Genomic DNA, 27,890 nt, shown 5'->3' on the forward strand with positions numbered 1-27,890 from the left:
TGGACCGAGATTCTGGAACACCACAGGGCCACTCTCTTGTTCAGACCGATTGCACCCCACACCATGATGCTTGGACCACCTCACGAGTCTCTGTCAACAATACACTTATTGGAAAACCGTTCCCCATACTCTCACTCTGCCATCGGCTGTCGAAACGCAATACCGGCTTTCATCAGAAAAAACACAGTTCTCCATTGCCCATTGCAGTCAGTTTGGGCGGTGACGAACGGTGAGGCCAGGACAACAATATGGTCTGTGACAGCAGAGGTTTCTTCCAAGCAAACGTCACTGGGTCTGTGGTGAGTCCAAATGGTCAGGTGTGATGTTTCCGTCGCTCTGGGGAAGCAATCTGCCCACAATCTGTCGGTCTTGATGTTGTGATGTTACTGAAGGTCGTCCATTGTTTCGATGGTTATGGATGCTGTTAGTGGCCTGATACCGCTCCTGCAGTCGGTAGATTGTCCTAACATTAACACGATTGGCTGCCCTCCGTACAATCTAGCCAACTTGCAATCGTCCCAAAGCTTGGTTCCTCTGATCTCTCGTTAGTCGTGGTATGGCGATTGTGTCCAAACAAGAATGATTTCAGGCGAGTTTGGGACTCTTTCATTGGTAGGGTTGTCACGATATGCACGTGCATTTTCATGCGGAACCTTTTACCACAATTGCCTTTTTAGGTGCGTTTGGTTAATATTCTTTTTCATCAGAAAACGTAAAATTTGGATTGAAAAACATATTAACAAACCGGTACAATCATAATATACTAGCCACATAAAGAAACTGTGTATTGTCAAAATATGATCCCAGTTGATAAGTACGATAACAATGTCAAAGGTACATATAAACTTTAATGGAGGGATCATGAGACCATAACAAATCGGGAGAATTTCAATTGTAAAGGCAATCACAATGACGTCACGAGTCCACAAGCGGGGCAGGGGTCAAACGACCATGTCACAAGCTCAATAACGGGTATGTCCACCATCGGCATTGAGAACAGCAGTGCATCGACGACGCATAGAGCCTATCAAACGTGCAAGAAAGGCTTGTGGGATGTCACGCCAGATTTTCTCAAGTTCTGTTGCAAGGTCAAGGACGTTATCTGGCGGATGAAGAAGACGGCGTAGACGTCGATCCATCTCGTCCCAAACATGCTCTATCGGGGAGAGATCCGGTGAATTTGCAGGCCAAGGCAGTAAGTCAACGTTGTGGTGTTGCAAGAAATCCATAGCAACCCTTGCCGTATGAGGGCGGGCATTGTCCTGTTGGAATGTTAACCCAGTGCCATGACGTTGCAGAAAAGGAATTGCCACAGGTCGAAGATTCTGATCCCTGTAGCCCACACCAGTTAAGTTGCCCTGAACAATCACCAAAGGAGTTCTTTGGCGTGCTGTTATTCCACCCCAAATCATCACGGAACCACCACCAAAGCGATTCCTCTCCAAGACACAGGCCTGTGCATAACGTTCTCCCAGGCGTCTATAGGCACGTTGACGTCCATCACTATGGGAAATGTTAAACCTGGACTCATCTGTAAAAAACAACATTTCTCCACCAAAACAAGGGTCTGCGGACATGATTTCGGCACCACATTCGGCGAGCTTGTCGACGTTGTGTCAGGATAGGCCGTATGGCGGGACGTCGTGGCCTGATCCCGTGATGACGTAAACGTTGTCGAACTGTGTTGGGGTGGATACGGCGAAGTCCTGGGATGGTTCGGGCAGTCATCACTGCAGTCTGAAACCTGTGGCGAAGATGGGTCACCCTTATCCATCTGTCCTGTCTTGGCGTTGTTACACGTGGACGTCCAGCGTCTAACCAGTGCAGAGATGGTGTTCCGGTGGCAGTGGAAATGTGCAGCCACTTGTCGTTGAGACATTCCCCCCACGGACCATCCCAATGGCCTCATGACGTTGTGCAGACGTGAGCCTTGGCATGCTATGCGTTTCAATAGCCGTTTAATTTTTTTAACGATCGCAAGGGCAGGGGTTGAGCTTTCCAAAGTGACAGTATTGTGTGGCATTCATTTGCTCTGTTTCTCTATCCAGGAATGCACGTGCAACAACGTATTGCACGTCTCAAGGACGAACCCACTGACGTCACGGAACGTGGCACGTCCAAGCATGTTGGATATATGTCACTAATCTCTGAGTTTCAATCCTTATGTGTCTACACAGGTTTGATAAATTTAGATTTAAAATTTTTGTATGCTCAGTTTCTTTATGTGCCTAGTATAAAAACAGCACCTTGTAAGAAAAAATTGCATTAGGTTTTGAAAGGTTGCGTTTCTTTTGTAGTTGGGTATATAACCCGATGGCTCTAATCAAACCGTTGCTTGTTAAGTAGCTGAAGAGGATGATCAAAGAATGCTGATGTTGACGTTGGTATCACATCTATCCACAGCAAACATGAACCTGTGGTGATTCCTTCTAATAACCATAGCATCCCGGGTGGAAGTAAGATTGTTAAGGGGAATGATCATGCTGATGGCTAGTGCAGAGCTGCACACGTGGTGTCAGGTGGACAGTCCTGGTTATGATAACACCTTTACGGCAGATTTAAGACAGAGAAAGAGTGTGGAAGAGGGGTAATAGAAAGCAATCAAGCAGCTTTCGTTTGAATTGCACACAACTTGCAATAAGCAAGACATATGGCCAACAATGTTCACTTCAAAAGGCCAGACAACCAGACACGTATCATTTCCACCCAATTCAGTCTAAAGAAGTGTAGAGAAAACATCTCTATTTATGTTCTGGAACAAGATCGAAATGCTGCGCCTCTAGGAAAAAGACAGATGGAGAGCACATCTAGCACTTATGGAGACACTTTCAGCAAAGCAATAAAGTTATAGACCGTCCGCGTCGTGGCCAACCACCAGTCATGACCTTACATCAAGACCGGCGGATTTGAACCACGCACCCCCCGATAAAGATACCAGCCAGCAACCCTAACAGACCATACCATACCATATTTAGCAGCAGACACCAAACTGGGAACATATTGGCGTCGTCTACGTGTCAACGGCGTCCGTGCAAGACAGCTAGCCAAATGGTCGATTCTGAAGGCAAGAGTTTCCATCACCAAGGAGTCATTTCTCTTTTTTTCACCCATCTGATGACAGGTCACGAGTGAGTGAGTATGGTTTAACGCCACTTTTAGCATTGTTCCCGCAATATAACGGCGGTCGACACCAGATATAGGAAGTGGCTGCATTATGGTCTCTTGTGGGATATATGCTGCTGCAAGGATGCCAATCATTGTGATTGTGGAGAACGTGAATGCCAAGAGGTGCAAATGGCCACTTCTCCGTTTTGGCAACAGAACAACCCTGAAATAACATTGAACATGAGACCACAAGGTGCGCTAGTTTTACAGCAGCAAGATCCACTGATGTGTCGCCCATTCGGATATGGACTTCCCCGGGGCTTTCATTGACATTTAATGGCCTCAATGAGGTGAAGGTGCCTCACCTGCATCACACTTGCTACTGGCCGTGTTAACTTGCTTGTGAACCCCCTTTTGTGTAGTGGCTCATTTGCATATGCCAGGCACACTGTTCTTATGGACTGTTGATTGTAACCATACCTTGAAACATGCGTCTTTTCATTTAATAACATTTTATTTGTGGCAGTAAAAGTTTAACATTGATTCTGTTTATTGTTTCACAATAACGTTTGCCCTACAAATAAACAAATACACACTTTTGGGGTTACATGATCAAGGTGAGGAAATTATAATATGTTGTGTCAAAATAAGAAAAAGCTTGCAGTAAAATCATGATGAGAGACACCCAAACGTGGCATCAAACATCTAAACCGCTTGACAATCAATACTTTAATCAGACAGTACCTCTTGCTATCCTGTCTGACATTTGGCATTTGGTATACTGTGTGATGCATGCACTCATACTGTTACACGAGTGCCATAATCTTGAAGAAGGTGTCATCTTTAATATTTGTTCCCTGAAACATTTATCGTAACAGTGAAGTGAGGGGCTATAAGTAAGCCCAGGGATGCTTTACACCATTTAGATCTCAACTCATATAGATAACTTATAGATTTCAGCTTCTTTATTCATTCAATTCACTCTTTCAGTACAGATGCTCACGCAATACTGAGGTTATTTGAATATGCACCAAAACATGGGTCTCATGTGACACATGCAAGACTCTAAGCAGTGTTTGAAATAAGCCAAAAATCCAGCCTGACATCAGGGCTGGTAACTTCAAAATGTTACCAGCCCAAAATGGATTTAACCAGACCAAATATGGTGAATTTACTCATATGTATGGAACATCTAAAGTTTTTACCAGACCATTGGGCTGGCTAGCTGTAAATTTATATACACTGCTCTAAGGAGTATCTCCCACATGCTGGGTTTCTGTGGCGTGTCTTCCAACATGTTGTATTTCTATGGTGTATCTTCCACAGGTTCTATTTCTATGGTGTAAGATCCCACATGTTGTATTTCTATGGTGTAAGATCCCACATGTTGTATTTGCTAAGGTGTATCTCCCACATGCTGTATTTCTAATGTGTATCTCCAATATGCTGTAAGATGATGTATTTCTAAGGTGTGTCTCCAATATGTTGTATTTTTATGGGGTGCCTCACACATGATGTATTTCTATAGTGCTAGAGACACATGTTGGTCTCTAGGGTGCAAGTGACACATATTGGTCTATGTGTAAGGGACACATATATGCTGGACTATGTGTAAATGACACATGCTGGACTATGGTGTAAGTACATATGTTGGTCTGCATAGGGTGTGTGACACATGTCGGTCTGCATGCAGTATGTGACACATGTCGGTCTCCATGCAGTATGTGACACATGTCGGTTTGTATGCAGTATGAGACACATGTGGATCTGCATGCAGTATGTGACACATGTGGGTCTGCATGCAGTATGTGACATATCGGTCTGCATGCAGTATGTGACATGCTGGTCTGTATGCAGTATGAGACACATCATACAACTATGATGTAAGTGACACATGTTGGTCTGTAGGCAGTATGTGACACATGTTGGTCTGTATGCAGTATGTGACACATGTTGGTCTGTATGCAGTATGTGACACATGTGGATCTGCATGCAGTATGTGACACATGTGGGTCTGCATGCAGTATGTGACACATATCGGTCTGCATGCAGTATGTGACACATGCTGGTCTGTATGCAGTATGTGACACATCATACAACTATGATGTAAGTGACACATGTTGGTCTGTATGCAGTATGTGACAGATGTTGGTCTGTATGCAGTATGTGACACATGTTGGTCTGAATGCAGTATGTGACACATGCTGGACTATGATGTAGGGGACAGATGTTGGTCCGTATGCAGTATGTGATACATGTTGCTCCATGTGCAGTGACAGATGTTGGTCTGTATACAGTATGTGACACATGTTGGTCTGTATGCAGTATGTGACACATGCTGGACTATGATCTAGGTGACAGATGTTGGTCTGTGATACAGTATGTGACACATGCTGGTCTGTATGTAGTATGTGACACATGCTGGACTATAATGTAACTGAGACATGTTCGTTTGTATGCAGAATGTGACAGATGTTGGTCTGTATGCAGTATGTGACACATGTTGGGCTGAATGCAGTATGTGACACATGCTGGACTATGATGTAGGGGACAGATGTTGGTCCAGTATGCAGTATGTGATACATGTTGCTCCATGTGCAGTGACAGATGTTGGTCTGTATACAGTATGTGACACATGTTGGTCTGTATGCAGTATGTGACACATGCTGGACTATGATCTAGGTGACAGATGTTGGTCTGTATACAGTATGTGACACATGCTGGTCTGTATGTAGTATGTGACACATGCTGGACTATAATGTAACTGAGACATGTTCGTTTGTATGCAGTATGTGACACATGTTGACCTGTATGCAGTATGTGTCACATGTTGGTCTGTATGCAGTATGTGACACATGCTGGACTGTGATGTAGGTGACAGATGTTGGTCTGTATGCAACATGCGACACATGTTGGTCTGTATGCAGTACATGACAGATGTTGCTCTGTATACAGTATGTGACACATGCTGGACTGTGATGTAGGTGACAGATGTTGGTCTGTATGCAACATGCAACACATGTTGGTCTGTATGCAGTACATGACAGATGTTGGTCTGTATACAGTATGTGACACATGCTGGACTGTGATGTAGGTGACAGATGTTGGTCTGTATGCAACATGCGACACATGTTGGTCTGTATGCAGTACATGACAGATGTTGGTCTGTATACAGTATGTGACACATGCTGGACTGTGATGTAGGTGACAGATGTTGGTATGTATACAGTATGTGACACATGCTGGACTGGGATGTATGTGACAGATGTTGGTCTGTATGCAGTATGTGACACATGTTGGTATGTATGCAGTATTTGACACATGCTGGACTGTGATGTATGTGAGAGATGTTGGTATGTATGCAGTATGTGACACACGTTGGTATGTATGCAGTATGTGGTACATGCTGGACTGTATGCAGTATGTGACACATGTTGGTCTGTATGCAGTATGTGACACATGTTGGTCTGTATGCAGTATGTGACACATGTTGGTCTGTATGCAGTGTGACACATGTTGGTCTGTATGCAGTATGTGACACATGTTGGTCTGTATGCAGTATGTGACACATGTTGGTCTGTATGCAGTAAGTGACACATGTTGGTCTGTATGCAGTATGTGACACATGTTTGTCTGTGACACATGCAGTATGCAGTTAGTGACACATGTTGGTCTGAATGCAGTATGTGACACATGCTTGACTATGTTGTAAGTGACACATGCTGGTCTGTATGGAGTATGTTACACATATTGGTCTGTATGCAGTAAGTGACACATGATGGGCTGTGATGTACGTGTCACATGTTGGTCTGTATGCAGTATGTGTCACATGTTGGTCTGTATGTAGTATGTGACACATGTTGACCTGTATGCAGTATGTGGCACATGCTGGACTGTGATGTAGGTGACAGATGCTGGTATGTATGCAGTATGTGACACACGTTTGTCTGTATGTAGTATGTGACACATGTTGACCTGTATGCAGTATGTGACACATGCTGGACTGTGATGTAGGTGACAGATGCTGGTACGTATGCAGTATGTGACACACGTTGGTATGTATGTAGTATGTGACACATGCTGGACTATGATGTAACTGAGACATGTTCGTCTGTATGCAGTATGTGACACATGTTTGTCTGTATGCAGTTAGTGACACATGTTGGTCTGAATGCAGTATGTGACACATGCTTGACTATGTTGTAAGTGAGACATGCTGGTCTGTATGGAGTATGTTACACATATTGGTCTGTATGCAGTAAGTGAGACATGCTGGGCTGTGATGTATGTGACAGATGTTGGTCTGTATGCAGTATGTGACACACGTTGGTATGTATGCAGTATGTGGCACATGCTGGACTGTATGCAGTATGTGACACATGTTGGTCTGTATGCAGTATGTGACACATGTTGGTCTGTATGGAATATGCAACACATGTTGGTCTGTATGCAGTATGTGACACATGCCGGTCTGTATGCAGTATATGACACATGCTGGCCTGTATGCAGTATGTGACACATGCTGGACTATGATGTAAGTGAGACATGTTCGTCTGTATGCAGTATGTGTCACATGTTGGTCCATATGCAGTATGTGACACATGTTGGTCTGTACACATAATGTGACACATGCTGGACTATGATATAGGTGACAGATGTTGGTTTTTATACAGTATGTGACACATGTTGGTCTGTATGCAATATGTGACACATGTTGGTCTGTATGTAGTATGTGACACATGCTGGACTGTGATGTAACTGAGACATGTTGGTCTGTAGGCAGTATGTGACACATGCTGGACTATGATGTAGGTGACAGATTTTGGATTTTATACAGTATGTGACACATGTTGGTCTGTATGCAATATGTGACACATGTTGGTCTGTATGTAGTATGTGACACATGCTGGACTGTGATGTAACTGAGACATGTTGGTCTGTAGGCAGTATGTGACACATGCTGGACTATGATGTAGGTGACAGATTTTGGTTTTTATACAGTATGTGACACATGCCGGTCTGTATGCAGTATGTGACACATGCTGGCCTGTATGCAGTATGTGACACATGCTGGACTATGATGTAAGTGAGACATGTTCGTCTGTATACAGTATGTGACACATGTTGGTCCATATGCAGTATGTGACACATGTTGGTCTGTACACAGTATGTGACACATGCTGGACTATGATGTAAGTGAGATATGTTGGTCTGTATACAGTATGTGACACATGTTGGTCTGTATACAGTATGTGACACATGTTGGTCTGTATGCAGTATGTGGCACATGTTGGTCTGTATACAGTATGTGACACATGTTGGTCTGTAGACAGTATGTGATATGCTGGACTATGGTGTAAGTGACGCATTTTGGTCTGTATGCAGTATGTGACACATGTTGACCTGTATGCAGTATGTGACACATGTTGGTCTGTATGCAGTATGTGACACATGCTGGACTATGATGTAAGTGAGACATGTTGGTCTGTATGCAGTATGTGACACATGCTGGACTATGATGTAAGTGACAGATGTTGGTCCGTATGCAGTATGTGATACACGTTGGTCTGTATGCAGTATGTGATACACGTTGGTCTGTATGCAGTATGTGACACATGTTGGTCTGTATGCAGTATGTGACACATGCTGGACTATAATGTAACTGAGACATGTTGGTTTGTATACAGTATGTGACACATGCTCGCCTGTATGCAGTATGTTACACATGTTGGTCTGTATGCAGTATGTGACACATGCTGGACTATGATATAAGTGAGACATGTTCGTCTGTATGCACTATGTGATACATGTTGGTCCGTATGCAGTATGTGACACATGTTGTTCTGTATACAGTATGTGATATGCTGGACTATGGTGTAAGTGACGCATTTTTGCCTGTATGGAATATGTGACACATGTTGGTCTGTATGCAGTATGTGACACATGCTGGTCGTTATGCAGTATGTGACACATTTGGTCTGTATGCAGTATGTGGCACATGCTGGGCTATGGTGTAAGTGACAGATGTTCTTGTTGCACTCCAAGCAGACTGTCCTGGACTGCTTGGGCCAGGTCTTGTATGGCAGGAGCATGACTTGATGTCAGTAGCCTCCGAATGACATGGTCAATGTGGTGCTCCTTGAAGGCAGTTACAAATTCTGGATCTGGAACAAACCAAAGAGAGATCAAACCCAGTGATTTGGGTGTCACCACACCCTGATGGTTCATTTCCTGAATTACAGGATTGTGTGGTCAAGACTTGTTGAGTATAGGCTGCCATCATATAGCTTGAACATTACTGGGTGTGGTGTTGAACAACAAACAAAACAATCATAAAATAATAATAGTACTATAATAATTACATTCATCAAGTCTGACACCAAGACCCTATCCCCTTAACTACATGTTAAAGTTCCTTGATTCCTGCTCACTTGCTGAACCTAAAGACATTTGAAGTCAGTTAATAGTACTTGTCTAAATAAAATCATATGAACATAAAAGATTGAGACCCATTCCTCCTATCTGCTCAGGCACAATATCGTTTTCCAGTTCCTCTTAAATGACATCATTTGTAGTCTCATGTATTACGTTTCTAAAAACACATGCCAAATGTACTACAAATCTAACAGAAAGTCCTATGCCTCTTGCTACCCTTAAAAGTATATATGCTCTTCTGTCTTAACTCATTAAGGCCGAGAGAGACGCATATATGGGGCAAATTAATCAGCTCCTCACAGCGAGTGACGTGTTTATGGGGCAGGTAATTAGCAGTTTCTCACAGCGAGAGCCACATACAGTCGTCAACAGAAAGCACCTCTTATTCAGGGAGAGACGCAAATGTGTGTTGTACTTTTAAAAATCGCACTGTACCTATTATTTCAACCAATTTAGCAGTACTGAGCAAATGTTAGCTTTTCTTACGAGAGATCCCACCTTTAGTATCAATCAGAAGAAGTATTTAAAGTGTTTTGATAACAATTGCTAATCATTATCATAGGCTTGTACAGCGTTTAGCAAATGAACGCATGTCGGCGAGAAAGGGGATTATGATGTTTTTACAGAGGTAAGTGCCTGGTACTCTTCCTTGGGAATGGATACTAAAATACTTCGTATGCACCTTGATTGAATTAACTGTAATGGTTTAGAGGTTACAAAAAAGTTATATTTCCTTCAACTACTTAATAAATAGGAAACAATATACGAAATTTCAAGGACATACAAAGAATTCAAACACAATAGAATAGTTTGAATTTACTTTTTAGGCATCATTACGTTGTCATGTTTCATATACTGAAACATAATGTATAAACACAAGTAATTATACATCCAAGCTCGAATATATTAAACGTAATTGAACTTACTAATTTGAAGTTTACTGAATTGTAACTACATTGTAGTTGTTTTCCATAATCTAAAGTTCGTAATGTTACCTAAGCGAATATAAAGTGATAAGTTGTGCCTTTGCATCGAATACATATATACATGTCAGTGTTATTACAACAATGAAATCTTTTACTACGTTTGTTACAAAAGACAGTAAGTTGGTAATTCAAAACATTGTTACACATGGACAGAAGCAATATCATAAGTTATTACATGTAAACCATACAAAGGTATTTCAAGCATTTTTGTTCAAGCTGTTGAAAGTTTCATGTTGATTTGAATTGTCAGTTTTCTATGCAATTTACATGAGCATTCTGTAAAACGTTTGTATTTGATCTGTGTAATTATCAAATCCGGTGCAATTATCACGTGTATCAATCAACTCAGTCTCTATTGATCCATCGTCAATAAAAGCTGGATAGTATATCAGTTACGGTATCGATACATGCATGTATAATCATTCAAGCAGATTACAGTAATGAGATAATTGAAAGCCTCTTTCGACCTTGAAATAACAGCCTCCGGTAGAATGCATATGTAGTTACGCCCTTGTTGAAAGGTTTGTCCCGTGACAAGTGTAAAATAAACAGATGCGCTGTTATATCATTGGACATCTTGCTTTATGGAGTCACGCCCCTCTCTGTGATGTTTATACATGCATGCACATCTGTAATCTTATGAACCTCGTTTGCATTCAGTAAAGATATAGGCACGCCCACCTTCATAAATATTGGGGGTTGGGGTGTCAACTGCAAGTTTATACACTATAATAATTCAGTACAGTGTCACCTTGTGAATTCTGTAATGTGTGTACTCTAGTTTGGATAGTCATTCGTATCAAGGTGAAGATTATATTTACATGTACAGCAAACCATTATGTTTTATGTACTAGTTGTGTGCATAAAATGTATATGAAAATAAAACTACCTCTACTCAGTGGTTGGATTTCAATCGCTTTGTTTTACTTATCGAAAAACACTAAAATGAGGACAAATAAACTCGCCAAAGTGACTATCTACTCCTATTTGTCTTATGTGTGTATTTCATACATCGTTACCAGTGTGTATGTTTACAATACACAAACTGTTACATGATAGCTTGAGTTGATAAAGCCGAAACCCAGCATATCAACTGGTCAACAATAACCAATCTCTATCCAAGCTGCTGAGTGACCAAACGTGTTCTTCAGAAATTTCGCCCACGCCCCATCACCTGTCCTTTCCTCTGTGACAGGTATCTCATGATACGATTGGTCGCAGATAACATATGACCAGCCACTGTACTGAACAGTTGAGATACCAGTGTGTATGTTTACAATACACAAACTGTTACATGATAGCTTGAGTTGATAAAGCCGAAACCAAGCATATTGACTGGTCAACGATATAGCCAATGACCAATCTCTATCCAAGCTGCTGAGTGACCAAACGCCCCATCACCTGTCCTTTCCTCTGTGACAGGTATCTCATGATACGATTGGTCGCAGATAACATATGACCAGCCACTACATTGAACAGTTGAGATACCGAACGTTCTATTCAGGAAATTTGATGACGCCCTATCACGTGACTCTTTGTTTTATGTCTATGCAAGGAATATGTAGTATACATTTTGTATATGTATGTTTGTATGGTCACGTATGTTTTCTGCATTAAATCTGTATGAAATAAAGTGCAATGCTATAAATGTGCTTGGGCTAGTCACAGACTAGCGTTATAGTACTTTCATTAAAATAATTCGTAAACACTAGAAATGTATTGGCAAAACAGCTATTTTCGTCGAAGATTATAAAGTATGAAAGTAAATTCTTCTTTACAGTATGTCATTGTCATAGATGTTTTGTAAATTTAAACCTCACACAATGATAAAAGAGAGAGAATTTGTTAACGTGTGTCTCATCTGTTACATACAAAGAATACATGTGTATGCATATTGTGATAAAATATAAATGTACAAGCCGACAAAAGGTCTACAAGAGAAACTTGTAATAAAATTACATAAAGCTTGCAATACACGGCATGTATTCACACCTGATTTCTTTCAACATATATCTTTATGACACAATTAAACAATCAGGACTTGTTTGTACGACTAGACAGTTTCCTGTGATCCCCGAAACCTGCCAGGGAAATCAGGTGTGACTAGCACTAATTAGTCTCGGCACAGAGAGTGGGCAATCAGCGAGGGCTTCCAGGTGTTGAGTAGTGATGGGGCTCTCGGGCTTAATGAGTTAAAGGAGAATACGAGTGAATTGCAATAATTTGCTTGGTGAAAGAGTAACATCCAGGGAGCGAAGTTCCGATATTTCGATCTGCAGTAGCCAAGGCTACTAGGAAGAAGGTCTTGAAAGTAATGCACTCAAACTCCTTCTTGTGCAGTGGTTCATAATCACTGGAGACTAGTGTTGGGAATTGGTTGAAATCTCACAATTGATGATTGCTTCATTACCAACGAACAATCATCGAAAAAAATTGGTAAGCGTCATTTTTCAGATTTTCCTATCCAGGTTGTTATTGCAGATATGTATAACATGATGCAACTTGCTACATTAAAGTGATGACTAATATATCATGAACATAACCTTCCTGGAGTCTTAGAGAAACATTCAGTCATGGCTTTTCAGTTAGTGAAGTGAGTTTTCTAAGAGTTAAACACGTTTTCAGGCCCTGACAACTTCTAAGATATGTTCCATTGTCAAGTTTTTCAAAGACTAAAACAGTAGTTCCAAAATCGTTTATGTTCCATTATGAGAAATTGTGATCGATTGCTTGGTCATTTGGTCACTGCGACCAATCTTCGATTATTTCAATTAATCGGAACACCACATCTGGAGACTAGGTGACGAAGGACAATGAAGAGGTCCCAAGCCAGTGGCCGGAATTTTCTTCGATTGGTCAGTCAATCTGTGTGAGCGCCAGAGATACTGGAATTGTGGAATGGTGGAAACCTTGACATCTGTAGTTGTAACTAATACCGAGTTGATAGCATCCAAATGCATAGCCAGTGTATTACCCTTTAGTTCCTTAGTAGCACACATATGCTGAAGGAACTTAGAGACACAATAATCCTCGAACCTCTTCCATTTATCATCGTATATGAGTGGATGTATGATGCACCGTGGTAATAGTCAAAGCCACTCTGTGGGAGTAGCCCTTAGCTACAAGCGACTTCTGGAGATGTGCAGCCAAAAGTGCAGATTTAAGAGATCTGTGGTAGCGATATGAGGATGAACCAGTAGGTCACCTCAGCTGGGTAGAGGAAATGGGTTTGGATCGGCGAGTCTTCAGGAGACACAACCTTTGGAAGTTGATGGTTGAATCTGGTCACAAATAGGTCGACTTGAGGTTTGGTGATTGGGTCACAGATCACTCAAAATATCTGTGGGTGCAGCTTCCGCTCCATCAGAGATGGACAGTCAGATCAAGACAGAGTGTCGGCAATAACATTCTTGACCCCTGGAATGTGTCTGGCTCTCGCTATTCGTTGATGTGCATGGCCTGTTTGTCGGACGACCAATGCCCTGCCACCTGACAATCGAGTAGATGAATGGCTTCATCCTCGAGGGATGCATCTACAAAAAGATGATGAGTGGGTTTGAACAGCGTCAAACAAACTCCTCCACAGACGTTCCATTTGATGAGCCATCAATGAAGGAACAGATGTAGCTACAGTGGTAGTTGGATCAGTCCTTTAGGATCATCGATCTTGAGGTACAGCCGCACAAATCTCTGAAAGGGAAAGTTGTAGTTGACCTCTGTAAGTGATGGCTTGAGCTGAGGTGAGGAACTCACTGACACAGGGATCTCTCCTAAGATACTTGTTGAGTGACGAATGTAGTAGGATCGGCGCATGAGGATTGTCAATCTAGAAAAAACTACGTTGATCCTTTTTCATTAGTTTGTGAAGAGTTATCCCCCTTTGTTTACTTGCTAGCAGACGACATTTTCAGTGATCCTCAGTATGGATGATTTAGAGAAGAGGAAGTCGATTGCAGAGTATTATAACAAGGGCATCAGATCAGCTAAAGTGATTTCAAGTAGAACAGGCATCCCTTTGTCCACTGTTTATCGTGTTTTGAAAAATATTGCAAATGGATATGGCATTGAGCACCAGGGAGGCGCAGGTAGGCCCAGAAAATTGACTGTCGGTGACAGGAGGTGGCTTGGTATTCTTGTTTCTAAAAACAAACGAAGGAGTTTAGAAAACTTAAGGCTGGATATGATTGATAGAGGAACTGTGGCTGTCTGTAAGGAGACATTTAGAACTGAGCTGCATGCAATGGGTTGGCAGAATAGTCGAGGAATTCCATCACCGATCATGAAACCTGAAAAAAGGAGCGAAGCTTGAACTGGTGCTTACAGCATAGAAATTTTAACTGGGACAATGTGATTTTCTCTGATGAAAGTTCTGTGTGGCTGTTTCCTAATACACTGAAATTCTGGACCAAACAAACTGAAAAACCTTAGTACAGTCCGAAATGTAGCGTGTGGGGTGGCATATCTGTGTTAGGGGCAACACCCCACCGTGTATTTGAAGGGAATATGAACAGTGAGCGGTACACAGATATTCTCGAGGGACATTTACTTCCATCTGCTCACGTGTTCTATGGAATTTTTTTGATTTTCCAGCAGGACGACCCAAAACATTGTTCAAACCATTCACAGGCCTGGTTTCGGACCCAAAATATGACATTATTAGATTGGCCAACCAATAGCCCTGACCTAAATCCAGTAGAGAATGTTTGGGGACTTATGAAGGAAAGTGTCAATAAGAAAAATCTGACAAATATTGCTGAAATGAAAGAAGAGGTGGTCCGATATTGGGACAGCATGGACCACGACTTTCTAACTTCTTTGATCAGTAGTATGCCCCGCCGCATTGAAGCCTGCATTGCTGCCCATGGTGACTTGACAAAATACTAACTGTTCACCTGTCTTTGAATCTGGAGTTATGTTCTGCTAATACTCACATTTAATACGTGAGTAATGAGTGAAAAAAAATTAAAAAATTATAATCTTTAAATTCTCAATCATTTCTGGTTGTACTTGTAAGACCTGCACACTGAGCGGCAGTGAAGTTCCAAGCAGAAGAGAAAGAAGCTCAGAAGTGAACTTTAAGTGTCATAATAGATTGAAATAAAACTGAAAGAGATCTCACAAAATCGACGTAAAATGACATCATAGGACTAGTAATGATATCACCATGACATTACTGATGATGTCACACATACCACATGTGACATAATTAGTGATGTCACAGGTCTAAAAGTGAGAGACCCCATTTGGTGAAGATCAGAATAAACATCAAATCTAGAATTATACCTATGTATTGATTGAGGTTAGTAGACAATCGTTAGTTACATCAATGGTAATACAATAGTAAATCAAGTGAATTATCACATATTATTAAAATACGATTCTTTGGATTTGTAGCATTTTCTTGGGATGAAAGAACACGTCTCAGTGAATTTGCTTGAGCTATAAAGAGAATGTACTAAAGGCAGAACCTGATTCCCTCTGGAAAGCTACATGATGGCATCATTACCATGTGCTAGAGGGGAGCTGCTACATAGGAGATGCTACACACAAAGTTACAACATGGAAAGCTACATGATGGCATCATTACCATGTGCTAGAGGGGAGCTGCTACATAGGAGATGCTACACACAAAGTTACAACATGGAAAGCTACTTGATGACATCATTACCATGTGCTAGAGGGGAGCTGCTACATAGGAGATGCTACACACAAAGTTACAACATGGAAAGCTACATCATGACATCATTACCATGTGCTAGAGGGGAGCTGCTACATAGGAGATGCTACACACAAAGTTACAACATGGAAAGCTACATGATGGCATCATTACCATGTGCTAGAGGGGAGCTGCTACATAGGAGATGCTACACACAAAGTTACAACATGGAAAGCTACTTGATGACATCATTACCATGTGCTAGAGGGGAGCTGCTACATAGGAGATGCTACACACAAAGTTACAAAATGGAAAGCTACATCATGACATCATTACCATGTGCTAAAGGGAGCTGCTACACAGGAGATGCTACACACAAAGTTACAACATGGAAAGCTACATGATGGCATCATTACCATGTGCTAGAGGGGAGCTGCTACATAGGAGATGCTACACACAAAGTTACAACATGGAAAGCTACATCATGACATCATTACCATGTGCTAGAGGGGAGCTGCTACATAGGAGATGCTACACACAAAGTTATAACATGGAAAGCTACATGATGGCATCATTACCATGTGCTAGAGGGAGCTGCTACATAGGAGATGCTACACACAAAGTTATAACATGGAAAGCTACATGATGGCATCCATTAGGGAGCTGCTACATGTGCTACAGAGGGGAGCTGCTACATAGGAGATGCTACACACAAAGTTATAACATGGAAAGCTACATGATGGCATCATTACCATGTGCTAGAGGGGAGCTGCTACATAGGAGATGCTACACACAAAGTTACAACATGGAAAGCTACATGATGGCATCATTACCATGTGCTAGAGGGGAGCTGCTACATAGGAGATGCTACACACAAAGTTACAACATGGAAAGCTACATGATGGCATCATTACCATGTGCTAGAGGGGAGCTGCTACATAGGAGATGCTACACACAAAGTTACAACATGGTTATAACATGGAGAAGCTACATGATGACATCATTACCATGTGCTAGAGGGGAGCTGCTACATAGGAGATGCTACACACAAAGTTACAACATGGAAAGCTACATCATGACATCATTACCATGTGCTAGAGGGGGCTACACAGGAGATGCTACACACAAAGCATGCTACATCATGGAAACATCATTACCCATGTGGAGGAGCTGCTACATACACATGCTACACACAAAGTTACAACATGGAAAGCTACATGATGGCATCATTACCATGTGCTAGAGGGGAGCTGCTACATAGGAGATGCTACACACAAAGTTACAACATGGAAAGCTACATGATGGCATCATTACCATGTGCTAGAGGGGAGCTGCTACATAGGAGATGCTACACACAAAGTTACAACATGGAAAGCTACATCATGGCATCATCATTACCATGTGTGCTATGGAAAGGGAGCTGCTACATAGGAGATGCTACACACAAAGTTACAACATGGAAAGCTACATGATGGCATCATTACCATGTGCTAGAGGGGAGCTGCTACATAGGAGATGCTACACACAAAGTTACAACATGGAAAGCTACATGATGACATCATTACCATGTGCTAGAGGGGAGCTGCTACATAGGAGATGCTACACACAAAGTTACAACATGGAAAGCTACATGATGACATCATTACCATGTGCTAAAGGGGAGCTGCTACACAGGAGATGCTACACACAAAGTTACAACATGGAAAGCTACATGATGACATCATTACCATGTGCTAGAGGGGAGCTGCTACATAGGAGATGCTACACACAAAGTTACAACATGGAAAGCTACATGATGGCATCATTACCATGTGCTAGAGGGGAGCTGCTACATACGAGATGCTACACACAAAGTTATAACATGGAAAGCTACATGATGGCATCTTTACAATGTGCTAGAGGGGAGATGCTACATAGGAGACGCTACACACAAAGTTACAACATGGAAAGCTACATCATGACATCATTACCATGTGCTAGAGGGGAGCTGCTACATAGGAGAGGCTACACACAAAGTTACAACATGGAAAGCTACATGATTGCATCATTACCATGTGCTAGAGGGCAGCTGCTACATAGGAGATGCTACACACAAAGTTACAACATGGAAAGCTACTTGATGGAAAGCTACACATCATTACCATGTGCTAGAGGGGAGCTGCTACATAGGAGATGCTACACACAAAGTTACAACATGGAAAGCTACATCATGACATCATTACCATGTGCTAGAGGGGAGCTGCTACACAGGAGATGCTACACACAAAGTTACAACATGGAAAGCTACATGATGGCATCATTACCATGTGCTAGAGGGGAGCTGCTACATAGGAGATGCTACACACAAAGTTACAACATGGAAAGCTACATCATGACATCATTACCATGTGCTAGAGGGGAGCTGCTACATAGGAGATGCTACACACAAAGTTATAACATGGAAAGCTACATGATGGCATCATTACCATGTGCTAGAGGGGAGCTGCTACATAGGAGATGCTACACACAAAGTTATAACATGGGAAGCTACATGATGGCATCATTACCATGTGCTAGAGGGGAGCTGCCACATAGGAGATGCTACACACAAAGTTATAACATGGAAAGCTACATGATGGCATCATTACCATGTGCTAGAGGGGAGCTGCTACATAGGAGATGCTACACACAAAGTTACAACATGGAAAGCTACATGATGGCATCATTACCATGTGCTAGAGGGGAGCTGCTACATAGGAGATGCTACACACAAAGTTATAACATGGCTAAAGCTACATGATGGCATGTGCTAGTTACAACATGGGGAGCATCATGCTACATAGAGGGAGATGCTACATGCACACAAAGTTATAACATGGAAAGCTACATGATGGCATCATTACCATGTGCTAGAGGGGAGCTGCTACATAGGAGATGCTACACACAAAGTTATAACATGGAAAGCTACATGATGGCATCATTACCATGTGCTAGAGGGGAACTGCTACATAGGAGATGCTACACACAAAGTTACAACATGGAAAGCTACATCATGACATCATTACCATGTGCTAGAGGGGAGCTGCTACATACGAGATGCTACACACAAAGTTATAACATGGAAAGCTACATGACGGCATCATTACCATGTGCTAGAGGGGAGCTGCTACATACGAGATGCTACACACAAAGTTATAACATGGAAAGCTACATGATGGCATCATTACCATGTGCTAGAGGGGAGCTGCTACATATGAGATGCTACACACAAAGTTACAACATGGAAAGCTACATCATGACATCATTACCCTGTGCTAGAAGGGAGCTGCTACATAGAAGATGTAAGATTGTAAGATCCATAAGGTGTTGAGAGTAGATGCTTCCCAATCTGTTGATATAGGCAACTACAGTTGTGTTGTCTTTGGCAAATACTTGTGGTCTCATCTCCAGTATGTTGATACGGACTGGTGCCTGTAGCTCCCTGATGCCTTCATGTCTTCTAGATGAGCTCCCCAGCCTGTCAGTGAGGCATCTGTGAAGAGATCCACCAGGCAAGCTCCCTGAACACTTACTAAGGTCTGTAAGTGTTCCGTTTGGGTTAGGTTATGATTATCCAATTCTGAGGGTATCTGAGATGTCGACAGCCTCTGAATGTGAGATGCTGCATAGTTGTAAGCATTACAAATAGTGGTATCCATGGCATCAGAGTGTTTTGAGATTCTTGTTAAGGCATCTTGGTAGCATTCCAACAGTGGATAAATGATATCTTGAGTGTCAAACATGGCTCCTATGCACTTCTGTACTTTCTTGTGTTACATGGACCTGAAACACCAAATTTCCAAAGAAATCCTTGAGATAAAGTGAGTAGTCTAAAACTTGTCTACGTTTACATTTTGTGACTAGAATTCATCGAGATAGGATGAATTCTGATATGCTATAGATGAAAGATATGCCAGAACTGAGGCTATTATCATCATAAAAACAACGAAGCTTTTGATATACCAAATGGTAGGACCCTGAATTGAAATAGTCTCTTGCTGACAGCAGAGCATCGATGTTTCTGAAAGTCCGGATGGATAGGAACATGGAGATAGACATCCTGCAGATCTATGGAGATCATAGAGTCCCTCATGTAGAGCATCTGTCTGAGGTTCCATATGGACTCTATCTGAAACTTGAGTATCAGGTATTCCTGTTTGAGGATTTTTAAGTCGATAATCATTCTGAGCTTGTAGAATCCTTCTTTGGTTCCAGAAAATACCAGAGAGAAGAACCCGCAGTCCCTGATCTGCTGGGTTGGGTTCAGCATGGTAACAGCTTCCTTGTCAATGAGTTTGTGAATCGCTGTCATCTCCGCTGAAATAAAGGGCTCGTGCTTGTGATATCTCAGATGATGACACAGTGAGTTCTGATGATGTCACAGATGGCATTACTTCCACCAATGCTATCTCACCAAATTGAAGACGATATTTATCTTTGATGACCTTGAGGATCCATTGATGTGTCATAAAGATATTTCAATTTTCGATAAAATGGCTACCTATTGAACCCTGCACACCTTCACCAGCTAAAGCCTAGAAACTGTCTCTGATATGAGGTGAGTGTCGTTGATGTTGCTGTCATATAGGGAGCACTGGAGACTTAGACCAGGCGTAGCAAATTTCCTCGCTGGGAAGGACTTGAACTATCCTCTGGACGATGTCTTGGTTGACACCCCAAAACCACTTCTGTAGGCGTTCCGTGGTCTTCTCCCTACCAGGCCCCTGACAAAAGGGATTGCTTGGCTGTACCCCCACTTTCAGCATTTTCTCACATTTGCCATAAAACAGCTGGTTCTGCCCATGTAGCATCTGGGCTGTAACGTCAGCAATCTCTAGTTTAACTGAGGACAGATCACCAGTAGTTAAAACCCTGGTTACAATTGATCAACTTATGGACTCATCAAAATTTCTGATTCTCCTCTCCTTAATCCTCATATGCTCTGGAACTTTGACTTCAAATCCTTAGAGGTATTTGTTTACAGAGGGAGATGATAATGGCAAAACTCACTGTTGCATATGAATCCCTCCCTGCTGCTGGTGTGACCTGTATGATTATCCTGGGACGGACGGCTGGTGTGGTCTATGTAGCTAGACGGATCTATGTTGTTGGTGTGGTCTGTGCGACCAGGCTGGTTCGTGTTTCTGGTGTGGTGCATGCGTTGGAATCCAAAGCTTCCACTGCTGGGTCCAACAACTCTAACTCCATACCAGTAATACGATCCCTCTCTGAAAAAACCTGTGCAGCCCATGCAGGTATCTCCATGGCTGTTGAGTTGCGTTCTACAAAGTCATGCAATGTAGATGGATGCCAAGGGCTGTGGAGATAATGCTGCGTAAGACATGGTCCATGTGGTCTCTATCACCCTTACGGCTGGTGTATGGCTGGCTGCAATTCCCACCATGATGTAGGCCCAACATAGTCAGCATTGGGGCCACTCTAAGTCATGGTGACATGACGATATGCTGTCCAGTGGTGATTTCCCTACCATGGATACAAGGTCACCAGGGTATTCCTCAACTGAGGTCATCATAGCTGACAGCCCTGGCCATTTAGTTGGAGGAGGCACCAACTTTTCTCTAGTCGTCAGTCACTCCGATAAGTCCCTTCATTAGATCTTCAAACAGCTTGAATGCTGTAGATAACACCTCTTTCGTGACAAACGTCAGCTCAGGTGTGGTGATTAAAGGTGATTTTAAGAAACGGATGAACAAGGAAGAAGCCAAACTCCCTCAAGTCCGCCGGAGCCTATGCTGACCGTCCAATACAAACTTCGGCTCAGCTGTGGCAGTCAAAGCTGATTTTTTGTACCATACACACAGGGATAACACCAAACTCCCCCACATAAACCAGAGCCCCTGCCAGTCTGTAACTAGAAAGTGTTTTTACGAGTAAAAACAGATGTCTCCCCCTTCCCCCAATTCAACATTGAGACCTCAAACAATTCATTTGAATCCTTCAATTTCAAAATCTCTAAGTATGAAAATACATATTATTGATAGTATTTTATTATGTTTGTAAAGTCTTCATTTAAATTGTTTATATTCAATTGAACTTAATTGCTGATCACCAAATCAACAACTCCACAGTTATATTTTACAAAACATTCAGAATTCTAAATGATTCTATTTCGAAATGCATGAATGAATCTGTAGTTTTTCAGTCCTCAAAAAGACCAAGTCCAAATTTGTTGCCATTGAAACAGAAAAAATTATAATTGAAAGAAAAGTTCAAACCCCCAAAAGGCACATCTTAATGATATGGAGAGGCAGTATACCAAATTTGGTGAAGATTGTGCAAGTAGTTTTAGAGTTATGTTCCTGAAACAATGGGACGTAGACGCCAACGCTGATGGAAACTCAACTAAAAACAATATGTCTCCCCACCCTTCGGGGGGAGACATAATACATCAGTCTTGATCATGATCAGCATCATCTGTTGTTTCTTCATCAACTTCTTATCCTGCCCTTTCCTAATCACCATAGCATATGTTTAATAGGCTGCTGGTTAAAGAGATGAGCAGACACAGCATCATGTGATGAAAAACATGGCAAATCTACACACTCCCAACATCATCATGGGGATCGCGATGAGACATCAATTTGTCACATTTTGCACCATTTTTTAGTGCCTGAAGATGAAGAAGAAATGTACTTATAACGCCTATAGCTTTTTTCATTGTGTAGAAAACTAAAACCTGGGAAATTAAAACTTGGGAAATTTGGAAGCAAATTAACAGAGAACAAGTAAGCACATGTGATCATGTGTGCCACAGGTAAAATTATGAAGTTTCCTATGCTTTTCAAGGGAGTCAACTCCTTCGGATAGCACTTGAGAAGACTGCTATTAGGACAGCACAACTCAATAGATGTTTACTTTTTTTATTCAGTGAAACCTGTGGATTAGAAACAGGTTTGAGGAAAAAGGCAATCAAGTGTAAGAGGGATGTAGTGCAATGGTGGTATGTTAATAATTGTCTGATATCAGTCATTTTCTAATTCATTGACTAGTGATGAGGAAAGCCAATATCCTCTTCGAGCAGAATTTGACAACTGACATTAGGGCCTCGCTTAATCAATGCAAATGCATTTCTTGTACTACCATGATTCAGTAACACAAAACATCATATATCACTCACCTTTCAATAACTGGCTGAGTGTCCAAAGACCAATGTGAAGAAAGTTTGGGTCCTTTGACTTGAGGAACTTGTCAATATACAACACAATACCAAGTTTATTAGTTTCCCTCAGATCATCTGGTATACCTGATGCAAAAAGATGTATACTGTGGCAGATAAAGCAAGGACAAATAACAGAATCAACAACAATATAAATTATACATAACAACAATTTCCTGCAGAAACAGTTAACCTGCAGTAATTCTTTTTCAGTCAACAATAATATTACATAATGGAAGATTCTCCCCTATTTTCATTGGCCAAGTGATCACATTACTGTCTATATATGCATACTGAACCCATTCCAAGTCTGGTAAGTTACAATATTGACTTGAGTTAGTAAAAATAGCATGAAAGCCCCGATACAAGGATATCCCTAGATTTTCAGCCAATTAGAAGTCTTCTTTCAAGGAGATGGTCGAATATCAACATGGCATCCATGTCTGACAGTAATGTTTCACTGATCTATCTGTTGAAAAACACACCAGTATCTTGGAAAATATTATATAGGAGCGAAAAACATAATATCATGGTTATCAACATAGTATACAAAACCAGATATACATGTTATCAGGGGAAGTGAGTTCAAGGAATCATCAAAATATTTCAAAACAATAGGAAAAATACTGAAGCGATTTGGTTTTACAGAGATCGAACACTACGCTATACCCTCCTATTGCTCATGCCAAAGAAAATAAACTCTGTGACTACACTTGAAACTCTGACAGTCTTGCACTTACAACATACAGCTAGATCAACAGGATTTCCATATTATTAATATTCTTCAATAAATAGAGCATCTTTTTTCAATCCTATCAGATGTCTTTTGCCAATGAAATATGTCTGCAATGACAAACTGATTTACGACAAAGAGAAAAAAATACAGAATAATTTCCAGTAGATTTTAATCCTAACATTTCTTATCTCATGCAGGTATTCATTGATTACATGCTGCAGTTTCTGTGGAGGGTTTTGAGAAAACATTGTGACACTGGAAGTTATGGCTATCAGCATGGATGCAGATTGCAATATGTATGCCTTCACCAGTAGTATATATAATGATAGTCCGAGATCAAGTCCAACAAAAGCCTCTGCAAAGCCTTATTTCACAAATAAAGCTTTTGTTAGGCCCTTAGATCTCGCCACCATTGTATCTACTACTTTTGGACCCCAAGTTAACTCCCCGGCTCCACGTGGCACTATTGTGCCACTATGATGTGTTGACCTCGATGAAACAGTTTAATGTGAATCGCCTATGATCTCTTTGGTGTTCGTAATAAAGGCTTGCTGGGCTTTTCGTACCCCCTGTTCTATGTACTTTTTTTTCTCGTCTTCGCTGATAGCAGACTTATGAGACTCGGACCGGATTTCTTGTTTCATCTTACGGTACTTGTCGAGTTCAGAGAGGATTGAGCGAAACTCCTCCTCCGAGATCTTACTGTCAGTGAGTGCTGCTGAAATACGCTCACTTACTGTGTTCAGTTTTGCTTCAGCCAGAACCCTGATCTCGTCGTGTTTCAATGCCTTACGATGCAGTCTGCGTGATGCAAACTTAAGCACCAACCCTAACACCCCTGCCACCCCAGCTGTTATTTCAATGCCTAGCACTATAGGTGCAGCCACGATGGTAGCTAACAACCCAACACCTGCCGCCCCTAGTCCCATGCTGGTTGCCATAAGGGCAGTGTCAGTCCCGTCCACGACATTGAAAGCTCTATGGTACTTCTTATATAGTGCTTTCCGAGTGTCACGGTCTTGTTCTAGTTGGCGTTTTACATCACATAACTGTCTCAAGCGGAACCCGTCTACGGTTTCCAGGGTCTTCGCTACTTCCTCTACGACTAGGTATAGCCCCATCCTGTGTGCATATAATATATCTTACCAGATATTTTCTAATTGGGCTTTTGTTAAAGAACCACTAAACTTTGTTTTTTGTTACTCTTTTAACCATTACATATGAAAGATTTGTGGTTAGTCTTATGCGGAACACCAAATTTATTCTTTAAAAACTTGTCGTTAATTAATACCGAGCGATTAAAAGTGGCCAAAAAGTCGCCTGCTTCTCTCTCGCCCGCCAACGAAACCACAGACAGGTTACGTAACTCTGTCGCCAGAGCACTGCAGTGACATCATATGAGGAACGATTTTCAGTTAGTTGTATAGAACGTGTGTAGCATGCTCATCATTTTGATGATTTCTCGACATCAACGACTACATGCCGAATCGTTGCTTTGTCGTCAATTGCTCCTATGGGTTGGGCGATGGTGTCACCATGCACAGATTTCCACAGGACCCCGCAGTTCGTGCTAAATGGGTTATGTTTGTGAGTGCGAAGCGAGTGTTGTGGAAGCCTGAAACGATATCTTACTTGTGTTCAGATCGCTTCACGGAAGTTAAAGAATCAAAACTACTTACTAGTTGTAGTAAAATATGTATATGATTGATGACCATAAAGATTTTCCATGACACAACTTGTAACATAACGATTTCTTCCTCGGAAGTGAGGTTGTGGTCGAAGTAACAATAATATTGTAAGTAGTATTATATTGACACCCACCTCGCTGCCAGGAGAGAAATTGTTATGTTATACGCTATGTCATGCAAAATCCTATTGGCCATCAATAAAATAAATATTTTACTACCAGTAGAAAGTAGTTTTGATTTGCTAACTCGGTGAAAACAAACCTAAATAGCATTTATCCTCAGACTGGCGGATGTTCCCGACAGCTGCCGCCATTTTGAAAATCGTAAAGTCTGTTAGAATTAATGAGATTATAGTTTGTTTTCATCAAGTTAGAAAAATCAAAACTACTTTCTACTCGTAGTTAAATATGTATTGGAATCATAACCAAACGGATTTTGCATGACACAGCTTATAACATAATGATAACGATTTCTTCCACGAAGCCGGTAGGTGGGGGTCGGGTTACAATACTGCGCCGATAAATTTCTTGCTACATTCACATGGTTAATGTCCACTCACCAGTATGTAGATACTAGTCAATGTGTGTCTTTATGTTTGGTCTTATAATCCTAATTAGTTTGTTATCATACTTGTATGCATTTTGAAACTAAATAAAAGCAGACTTATAATCTGCTGATACTTATAGTAAATTTATAACAGAACTGTAATAGCTAGACATTTTATAGTTTGCCAATGTGAATCATAATCCGCACACACACCCTAGTGTATGTTGTCTGTCTCATTACACTTCACGGCGAAAACAATGATTCTGTTGAATGCTACGACAAATGAATAAAAACAAAATGCAAATATTAAAATTAAAACAGATTAAAGTTATAGGAACAATATCAGGCCATTACCTTGTTCGAGGAATGTATCCATCAATATCCACAAAACTGTTCCAAATGATGTGTCTTTTAAAAGTTTAATATACGAAGGAGTGATCAATCTTTTCAGGTATTGGTGTATAGTCTCATTGGTCACCCAAGATAGCACACCTGGCAACTAATTGCATAATGTCCGCCTTTCTTTAAAAAACAGTAATTTAGTTAGCCAATAATGGGCAATCAATCAATGTATTGCCAGGTTAATCCTTTGAACGAAGCATGTTGTTTTTACGCAGACACCGACACGACAGAGTGTATTCAGTATAGATTAGTAAATCTACATACATAAACACTACCTTTTGACAATTCCGCTGTGTAAGATAAAAGTAATTAATCAATCAGCGTGTTATCGGTTAATCCTTTGATCGATGTTTATAATGTTGAATATTTACTCCAGACACAAGAAATGCCAAATGGGAACCTTTGTCGGGTAATCTAAGTGTGTTACCACTAATTATACCTGTTATAAATTCATTAACTGACCATCAAGTGAATGATGACAAATAACATGTGTAGGTTTATACCACCTAACACGGGTTACAACAAGGGAGTATTAATTGCTGTATTGTATGTGAAAACTTATGGGCCGACACTGTTTTGAGAATACAAACAGATTTTTACATGACATGATTAAATATCGAGGTAAAAAAACACAGAAATGGGATCAATTTAGATCAGTCATTATACAAATAGGGCCTAACGACACCAATCGATTTTGACAGAATCGTCTATGAAAACAAGTTGTAACTCGGAAACTAGGCAAAGCAGGAGACAAAATCAAATGACAGTAGATTGTGAGAACATATAGCTTTCATTTTCCACAACAATTGTCACGATTTCAGGTTTATACAAGCCTGTAAACAAGATAATTTACCCCCTAAAATGTAGATGAATTCTGCATCGGCCCTCAAAGCTATTCCTCATATGACGTCACAGAGACGCGCCGCTCTGATTGGTTGAAATTTCGTTCGCGGGTGAGAATTGTGCACTGTTGTCAAAAAGGTCGATTTAAGTCAATTAAAGGTCGAAATGAGTAGTTTTAATGACGGGGTTTCATTTATAACGATGCCAGTTAGTGATTTATGTATTTGTACCCCCTAGGGTTTATGTGACCTTTAATAGTCGGTCAACATACTTGAGGCTTATAAGGTTTAGATCCGGG

At 41.2% G+C, this 27,890-nt stretch overlaps 1 protein-coding gene and 1 long non-coding RNA gene across 6 annotated transcripts in view; one reads left to right on the top strand and one right to left on the bottom strand.

The window, feature by feature from the left end:
- Positions 1-5,668: 5,668 nt before the first annotated feature.
- LOC124278110 (vacuolar protein 8-like) overlaps positions 5,669-27,890 on the bottom strand; it is a 214,022-nt gene continuing 191,800 nt past the window's right edge. The window contains exons 1-2 of one of the 4 annotated variants that reach the window (XR_006898982.1): positions 8,509-8,696; positions 5,669-5,830 (exon numbers count right to left, since the gene is read on the bottom strand). The gene's annotated coding sequence lies outside the window, so the exon portion shown is untranslated. Of the gene's footprint in view, positions 5,831-6,618; positions 6,739-7,176; positions 7,273-8,508; positions 9,270-23,338; positions 23,465-27,890 lie in introns of those variants that run through there. The other 3 variants (XR_006898981.1, XR_006898980.1, XM_046713857.1) reach the window with 3 other exon arrangements.
- LOC124278111 lies at positions 7,401-7,926 on the top strand. Of its 2 annotated transcripts, none has more exons than XR_006898984.1 (3): positions 7,401-7,449; positions 7,754-7,830; positions 7,885-7,926. It is a non-coding gene; the product is annotated as an uncharacterized LOC124278111 (long non-coding RNA). The 2 variants fall into 2 exon arrangements; XR_006898983.1 differs by lacking the exon at positions 7,401-7,449 and adding an exon at positions 7,626-7,671.

Source organism: Haliotis rubra, unplaced genomic scaffold (genome assembly GCF_003918875.1).
Source record: "Haliotis rubra isolate DU_JTF1 unplaced genomic scaffold, ASM391887v1 Scf231, whole genome shotgun sequence".
NCBI classification, from domain to species: domain Eukaryota; kingdom Metazoa; phylum Mollusca; class Gastropoda; order Lepetellida; family Haliotidae; genus Haliotis; species Haliotis rubra.